Genomic DNA, 9,835 nt, shown 5'->3' on the forward strand with positions numbered 1-9,835 from the left:
AGTTTTTAATACTCAGAGTAAGTATAGTGAGAGACTGACATAAGCCAAATTTTACCAGGAGGTAATCCTTCAGAAGTAATAGGAAATAGTTTCTTTCTATTCATGGTTTCCTTGGTGAGATTTCCAATAACAAAGCATAAGTACATATGTGTGATATGTATTATGATCTGAATACAGATTACCAACTCATTTAACATATTTCAGGCACAAGACAACTATTAATAGTTATAATACTGTTTATTTTTAAAATATAAATTACTTATCTGGTTAATATTTTATTGTTACTGCTGATTTTTAAAAAATTTAACATTTTTTCAAGCCTTGGAAGATTGGTAGGCTTAGAACTCAAAGAATATCTATCTTATCTCTGACCACCTTACTGGGTTGTAAAAATCTTTTCCCTATCAAAAATATTTCAAATATTTAGTTTGTTTTTGAGATAAAACAGGGAAAAAATGAAATCCAGGACAAACATCTATAAGAATTGTACTGGATAGTGCTACATTACTCCCATTCTTTCTCTCTGTAAGTTTTTGGTTTCTTCTCTTAATCAGATCCTAAGGTGAAATTTGTGTTCAAGATTTTCTGGGAGAGATGTCAATGGTTATTCTCTGAGTGTTGATGGAACAAATTAAATGTGTCCTGATTCCCAAAAGTCCATAGTGTGCAGGTACTCTCACTGATATAAGCAGGACTTGGTGATGTCTCAGCAGCTTTAGAAATGCTTCCATTAGTGTAGGAGCTTATTTTGTCACATGAAGAAATTATAATTAAAACTGTAGCTCCCTTTGAATCCTATTTCTGAAACTGTGTTGTTTGCCATTCCTGCTTCTGAAAGGTAGACTTTATCTCCTCTAAGTCTGTAGTTTTAACCTTTTTTCCTTTTCTGTTTTTCTACTCCTGGAACATCTCATCTCGGTTTTCGGTTGTTAATTGCTGCCCCGAGATGCGCGAAAGGTCTCTGTTTCGGCCCGTGTATCTGAAGAATGAGTCAGAGCTCTTCAATTTTCGGTCTTGAAGTTGTTTATTAATTCTTATCTATAAAATTCTCTTTCTGCCCAGCCGAGATCTGTTCAGCAAGGCAGCCAAAGGCACTCTGACCACCCCCGAGGTGGTGTTGCCTTTTTATGCTACAACCTATATATAACATATTTGCAAATAATTTCCTATACCTATCACCTATGTTAAACAGTGTGCTTCTATTCTAAACCAATCCCAAAGTGCCAGCATCGCAGCAGGAAATGGAGACCAAGAAGAAGAAGAAAGGCTAGACACGCCCAAGTTCCTCCATCTTGTCCCCACAATCCCCATACCAAAAATCCTAAAAACTACATTTTCACACTGTGATAATTTTATTATTACACTATTTAAACTTTTCAGGTCCTCATACAAAGCTGGCAATTTGCTCCACAGGTCAAAATCAAATCCACAGGTGCTCTGGGTTGTGTGCCAGGGTCCCCGAGTCCCCGGGCAGTTCCTCAGCAACTCTGGACACCCAGAGGGATGTACTGAGTTCCGACAATCTCCAACTTTCTGTCTGCCCAAAATGCTGATATCACCTTCTTCAGCTACTATTATGACAACAAGCGTTTTGTCATGCTGTACACTGGAATCCAAGCTGTTACTCTGCCAACACAATTTTACCAATAAATATATCTTACCTACATTTTTCCCCCCAGGATTTCATTATATACACATTGGAAAATTATCCTTTAGATGATGGGATTTTTTGCCTTCTCATATTGACATGTCCATTACCACCTTCCCAATTCCCTAGATTTCTCCTGCTTGTTTTTGTTTCAAATGCTTTTCAATGCTTTTTGTCAGTTTTCTTTTGCTGATGCCAACAGTGATAATCTCTTCATACTTTTAGCTCTGGAGGTAGCATACGATGTCATGAGGGGGAAGGATTTTGTTTTACAGAGTATTTTGAAATGCTGTGGACATTTAAAATCAAGCATAGAATCACAGAATGGTTGGGGTGGAAGGGACTTGAATGATCATCTAGCTCTAGCCCCCTTGGTTAGAGGGGACAGGGACAACCCCTTGGTTATGGACAGGGACAATTTCCTCTAGAGCAGGTATCTCAAAGTCTTATTCAGCCTGGCCTTGATCGCTTTAGAAATGGAGCATCCAGAACTCCTCTGAGCAGCTTGTTCCTGTGCCTCACCACCCTCAGAGGAAAAAAATTCTTGCCAATATTTGATCTGACCCTGCCCTCTTTCTATGTGAAACCATTCCCCCTTGTCCTGTCACAACATGCTCTTAGTTGTGACATAGTCTCTCTCAAAATAATGTTCAAAAGCACATAATGGAGGCAGAATTGTATTAATTTTTTTGTAAAGAAGCATGACAAAATATTTCACTGTGATATGCATGGAAATTCCCCACCCATATACTCAGTTCTCTGCATCCATGGAACAGCCACGACTGCTTTGTTAGCTGCAATAAAACCTTATATTTATGAAAGCCACATGGAGTATAAAAAATTATATCTCCTTTGGATTTAAAGGAGAAAATTTAAAGGATTTAAAGAAGAAAATCTCATGTTTTAAAAGAAATGCTGCAGAATTCAAAAATCAATATTTTATGGTATGTGTGGTAACATGTAGTGAATCAGATTGTTTGAGGTACAATTTCTCAGGACTGCATCAAATGTGTGAACTACTGCAAATTATTTTTTGACCACTCAAGTTTTGTCCTTGTTATTTATTTATTTTACGGCAAATTTTGGACAAGAACCAAGACAGGTTACCTATAAACAGATAGGTATTTTTTAGCACAATGTGGACTTGATATGACTTGGGATTTTATAATTCTTATAAACAGTAACAGTAAATTACAGTTCTTTCACCAATAAATGCAGGAAATTGAAACACACTGACTGAATTCACCTTGACTATTTAAAAAAAATTTTGTCCCATATTGTGTAATAAATCATATTCATTTCAGGCTGGTGTTGTATTCTGCCAGCATCACTGAGAGGGTACATCTTGGCCACCTTTGTGATGAGTCACACTTCTGGTTCCATAGACCAAATAGATTGACAAAAAGAGATGTGTAGTACATATCTGGGGGGTTTTTTTGTTTGGTTTAGGTTTTTTTTGTGTTTTTTTTTGTGTTTTTTTTTTTTAGTTGTTTTTTTCTTTGTTTGTTTGTTTGGTTTGGTTTGGTTGGGTTTTTTGGGTTTTTTTTGGGGGGTTTTAAAATTTTTTGTTGTTGTTGTTGCTTTTTTGTTCAGTTGGTTCTCTTTGTTTTTTTCTTTCCTGTGTCATGGAGTCAAAGTGCAAAATCAATGTAATTATAACTATATGTTGACTAAAGGACTGCATTTTTCTAATAGGGAAAGTCACACTGCTCTGTTGAACATGTCAACACAGGCTTTAGGAAATAGATTTTTATTGCTAGCTACTTCAAATACAGGAAACAACCTGATGTGACTCTGCTCAAAGGGACGCTATGTGCAATAGGACTCCTTAGAAGAAAGTTACATGAATTCTAAAGTTCAGAAGAAAAAAGAAAATATGGCAGGAAACATAAAGGTGAAGCACTGTTTTTATCTAAGTAGATGCATGCATATTTTAGTAATCTGTCTTTCCAATACATTTAGTTAATTTCCTAATAATCTGAGTTTTATGTGCCTTGTTGCTTCATATTCCAGAACAACGAAAATAATAGATAAATCAATTAAATGATGCTTTGACTGTCGACTGTTGAAAAGTATGGAAACAGGGTAGAAAGTTAGGGTATTGACTCATTATAGAAACAAACAAATAGGAGATCTTCACTGATAAAGTACCACAGAATATGTGCACAGTGGGCTGAAGGAAAAAAGAGACCTTTTTTTTGGCCCACAAAAATAGGTGAGCCCAAAATTAGACAGGACTGCAGATGATTGAGATTCAAGCATAGTTAATGAATATCAGAGGATTCCATCAGAGCTCCAACACTTTGCTGTCATCAGAGTTTTTATGGAAACTAAGGAAACACAACAACCAATACCCACTATGGTATTTCAGAAAGCCTTCAGGTAAACACTGTTTTGCTTTTCAAGTAAGAAACATTTATTTTGTAATGTTCAGCTGCATTAATTTCTGTTGCAGAAAAACATTTTGCCTGTCTGCTCTTTCTGCTACCAGAGCTTGTTTATTAAAACCTACGAAAAATCGTATTGACTCAAATTCAAATTAAATTGAAAATGACAGAAACTTTCTTGTCAAAAAATATGTTCAAAAATTATGTAGACCTGCAAAATCTATGGCATTAAAATGCTTTCCAGAACATTTATCACTATCAAACCACAATAATTCATTACCTTTGTCTTACCAATTCAAAAAACCTTAAGAATGCTTCTTATAGGGGTGTCGAAAGTTAATTTTGAATGAATCTTGGATGTATAGTAACAAAACAAAAATAATACCATCAGTGCTAAATGAAATTCTGTGGGGAACTGGATGATTTCCATAATATAGTCTCAAAGGATGACTGCAGAATTGCTTCCTTTAGCCTTTTTGACTCTTCCTATGATGCCAATAATTTATAGAAGGCATACATGAACTAGAATTAGAGTTCTTTGATATATTGTTTGGTTAGGTCTTAAAAATGATTGTCACTGGGCTTGCCTGAATTCTAGGTATTGAAACAAAAATATTGCTCAAGTTAGCTTTGATATTTTCCTGCAACCTTTGTTAATAAATTGTTCTCTACAGTGGTGGCTGTGAGCAGTTAAATCACTGAAATTGATAAGTTTTATTGAATCTGCTCTCCTGTAAGGAGCGAGGATTTCTTTTAGTTACCCACAGGATGGGTCTCAGATGCTTGCTCAGTGTTTGCTCTGCATGAAGATCTGGTGTTGCCATCATTGGGATTCCAGAGAGAGCAGGAGTGCAAAGGAGATCCTCACAGCAGATAAGGAAGTGCAGCGCAGTCTGAGAATTTTTCCTTCAAAATGGGTAGCCTACAGGGGAAAAAAAAGAAAAAAAAAGCCTGTTAGACTTTCCTGCCTTGATGGAGAGAGAAAGCGAGCAAAAAGGGGAGACAAGAAATCCTGCTTTCTTCTTTTATTTTTTTCTATTTTCTTACTCATTTAAACAACATGACCAGTTAATGCCACCTGGGTTTGAGCCTGCCTTGTGTGCACATCTGCTTGAGCAGACTTTCACCCAGAACTTGTGGCTCCTGGCTTTAGCTGACTGCTGTAACTCACCCCTCTCCGCTGCCTGGCTGTGCCCTGCCCGGTGCATTGCTAGTGCGTATTAGTGAGATCTGCAGAGTTATCTTTGACACCAAAGAAACAGGCATATCCCTTCCTATGCAGCAAGTATTAACTAAAGTCTTAGGAGCTGGGGAATCTTATGAATGTTTTAGACTTTGACACAAAAATTACTTTATTTCATGCTCTGTAAATTATTCTAGTGAATAATCGTCTTTGAAGAAATCTTGCGGAATTGTAATCAAAATAATTTGCATCAGACACCTGAGATTTAATAGTCAAGCTTATCTAGTTTAAGAACAAAAGTGAGCTGTGTAGCTAATATAAATAACCTAGTTTTTAAATTAAATATTCAAAATAAACTACCTTAGAGTTGTTATATATCTAATAAATTATCAGTATATTTTTCAGTAATAAATCTGTAATTCAAATAATTCAATAACTGAAGAATAATGTGTTCTGTTTGCAGATAATTTATGAACATAAAAAAGAAATCAAATAAATCAAATACTATTTTTGTATTACCTGCTCACATTTATTAAGCATTCATATAATATGAATTAAGGAACTGAATTGGGTTTCTTGAACTGTCTTGTGAAAGTTGTCTTCATTTTGAAATATTATTATTAAATAGTATGCTTGACATCTTTAAATTATTCTGTAAATATAAGTAATATTTTGAAAATGTTTGATAGGTATTTTTGAGGCAAACATGCAATAAAATGTAAATAAAAAGCCTGTAATTAGCAGAATATTAGTGAGTTAACACTTTTTATGGAATAGGATTAAACATCTGGACTAAGGTTTTAAGTACACAGTACTAATTTGATCTTCTTTTTACTATTAGATCAGGTTTCTGAAATGATCATTGAAAATTAGTTGAGATTCATTAATAGCTCTTCTACTACAGTTTCCATAGGTATCTGAAAGTGTAATTCTAGCTTAATGGGCCAGAAAAATGATACAAATCTGAATGCATTATTTTGCAGTAATTTTCCCCATTAACATTTTTTCCTTCAGGTTTCTATCTTCATGAATATAGAATTCTACAATCGTATTTAAATTTCCAGCACAAAATTTTAAAGAAGAAAATAATTGTTCAATTTTTTTTTTCAGACCAACAAATCTCTCCAAATCCAGGTTCTGTGTTAGAATATGTTTAGAAAAGTTCTGTTAAAAGATTTGTGAATTAAGATAATTTTCTTCTTGTTGTTGAACTATGTGTACAGATTTTTGAATTGCCTGGGGGTTTGTGTGTTTTGTGTTTATATTTTATGCACCCTAGTATCTTGTAATATTTCTTTTTGTTGTAACTCATCTCAGCAGATGGTTTTAGCATTCACTTGTTTGTATTCACACTGAATTTAGTTATCTCTGGTTCATGAGCAGACCTGGAAATCCTGGAAGAAGCCCTCCATTGTAGAAGCTGCATTTTATATTCTTTCAAAAAGAAGGATTTCATCTCAATGTCCTCTTGCATTTCTTATGAGAATTTCAGCTAGCTTAAAAGTCAGTGAATATGTGGCATTTGGTCTACATCAGGCAAATTGTGAAATCACATTTAGGAGCTAAGTTACACTGTATCCTAGCTGGTAATTTACGGAGAGCTTGACCAGAACAGTGAGCAAAATGTACAAGCATTACTACATCTTTAATAGGAATAAAATTTTATAAGTGACTTTGGAGACTGGAACAGAAAGGCGCTTTTTAAGAAAAAAATATCTGGAGAAGGAATACAAACATCCACATTAAAAAATCCCGAGGCAGAATTATGTATTGGCATTTCTTAACAGTAACATGTTGCTGCTTTAAGACTCATTAGAACAAAATCTTCTTGATGTTAAATTTCTCTTACAGAAGTGCCAGAAGTACTTTATTCTTAGACACCCTATGACTATTTAATCACAATTTCTATGAGAAAAGACTATTGTATATCATGATTCTAGCAATTAGGAAGTTTAAATGTATCTTTATATTAAACAGACGCTTTGCACACTTTCCAGCCTGTAGTCATCTTGAGAGAAATGTCATAATTAATTGCTCTGTTGACTGTTTTGAGGGGGAAAAAAGGAGAATCTCAGTGTTGATGAAACTGTAAATAGTCAAACTTTTCTCAGGAAAAAGAGACAACTAAGGCATTTCTTGTGTAAACTGCTAAATATATCTCAATAGGCTAGTCTAACGAAGTCCTTGAATAGCTAAGCATCTTGACAAAATGATAAATAGTCCCTTTTATCAAGGGGAAAATGTTGTAAATAAGTTTTTCTAATGCTTTTATTTTATGAGATTAAATTAATTTTTCATTGCTTTATTTTACATTACCTTTAACTAGGACACTGAGTATTCCTTGCAGTTTATACAATGTGCTTTTCTTTTGAAAGAAACTGCCTTCCCATAGTAAAGTGTGATCCCTTTGACCATTTTGCTCCTACCTTTTGCCATTGATAACCAGAGTAATTCAGCTAAAACCAATGGATTTGCTCAAGATTTACAGTAATGTAAATGGGAAAGGATTAGGTGCTCTCAGTCAGCCACATGTTCCCCCTTTCCTCTGAAATACCAGCAATTGTCAAGCAGTTATTAGTTCACTAAGTGTTTCAGGAAAAAAAAAAAAAAGAAAGAATATCCTTCTAATTTACTACTTTCACATGATACATTTGTCACTGCAGGCCACCAAGACAGTGAGCTGAAGAATTTCACTGTGCCTGTGTGAACTAAGTAATTATTATCTTCAGGCTTGACTTGCTGTCTCATAATTTTGGTTGCGCCTGGTGTCATTTTCTCATAAGACTATCTACATATAAACAGAGGGATGTGTGATGGAGGACCATGAGATTTGAATATGAATTATCTCTTTGTTGTGTATTGTATCTTATGCATAAATTCATGGCTTTACTGTTTGCAAGTTATCAGAAGATAAAAACATTTCATGGCTGAAAATTGTTCTCGTTATTCCATTCCTTAAATTATTTTCCTCCATTGTCACTTCTAATTCACTAGTTCACAAATTTGTTGTTAATTTATTTCTAAATAGGCTTTTTATTGAATATGCTATGTCAGGATTTAATAGAGGATGGCCCTTGCCTGGTATTAAGTTCCTGTGTATGTGGATAATGATGGCCAACTTACTATAAGCTAAAAGAGTGCTTTTTCCAAAGCACACATGACATTTTAACTCTGGGACTCTACTGACGCTTTTGGGGGCTTTTTGAAACCATACCTCTGTAAGAGTCCTTGTTTGGATTTCCTGTATCCTGACTTACCTGAAAATCAAAGCTGCTACAAATGGGGGCAGTTTGTAGGATTCAGTGTGCCAAACCAGACAAGGGATGTGTGCTCACCACAGGGGCTTTGTCTATTTACTGCAATGTGGCTAAATACACAAACTCATAGAGCTGTGATGCACAACAGGTATTTTGCCTGACCTCTTGGCTAAGATCAAGTGAAATCACTTTAATATCTGCTACATTATCTCCCACGTGACTGAGTCCTATCCTTGTAAAGAAATGGACTCAGTAATCTGACAGGTCATTTACTTCCCAAGCTACCTCTAGGTATACTAAAAGCAGATATAGAGGGAAGTTTGTGGAAGCTGGAATTGGACACTAAGTGTTCTCTACTGCACTAAGAAATAGTCTCCTGATGGCTTAGTAAAGGGAGCAGTTTATGGAAAGAAAATCACTTTTTGAACTTCTTAAGCAGAGGAGCATGTTGACAGAATTAGTGGTGGGTTCACAGCTGAAGAATGTATGCCTTCAATTTTAGCCTATAATCAAGATCTTTGTAAAAAGATGTAAAAATGACAGGTAGAGACTGAAGATTGGATTTTTTGGGAGGTGACTAGCCCTGCCTGTGTCCCTCATACAACTGCATTTCTACTCCATCAAGCTTCATCAAGATTTAGTGCAGACAATGGGGAGACAGACAAGACTCTTACTGCTTCCCTTCATCTGTGTCAGTGGCACTTGACATAAATAGTAGATGTAAACACAAATTTTTCCACTTAAATCCACAAAAGTTTAAAAAGATGGAACCAGCCATTTTTAGCCATCTGGATGGTTAAAACAAAAGAGAGATTGAGCAAGTATACATGTACATAAGCCACTATAGTTCTTGTGCACTCAGCAGGGAGTGATTTAGAAGCAGACTAAGCTAACAAAAAGGATAAACTGAAGAGGAAAACAGGAGGTCAGGTGTATTCCTTTGCTTAGCATCTCACTCATGGATGTGTACTAGTTTTTCTCCATTAGGACTCAAAGGATGTAATTAAACCATCTAAGAAGCTGGCTGTGGCTCATGCCAGCATCCTTCCCTGATCACTTTACTGCTGTAAAATAATTTTCTTCTCTCTCACATGAATAATTTTGTCACAGATCAATTATTCCCTTCCAAGACAGAGTTAAGATGTGGTTCAAGCCAGAAACTCTTTACTATACCTCATCTTTGCTTTATTCCATCTACCTATGCAGGCCTCCAACATTCAAAGAATCACAGAATCAATAGATTAGTTGGTTGGTAGGGAGCTTAAAGATTGGTTCCAAACAGGAGGTGTATTATGGTGCCTATTGGCAATGTGCCTGAGGTGATGCCCTAAATATCTGTTGTAGCTGGATCACTCTCCTG

Source organism: Ammospiza nelsoni, chromosome 1 (genome assembly GCF_027579445.1).
Source record: "Ammospiza nelsoni isolate bAmmNel1 chromosome 1, bAmmNel1.pri, whole genome shotgun sequence".
Lineage (NCBI taxonomy): Eukaryota > Metazoa > Chordata > Aves > Passeriformes > Passerellidae > Ammospiza > Ammospiza nelsoni.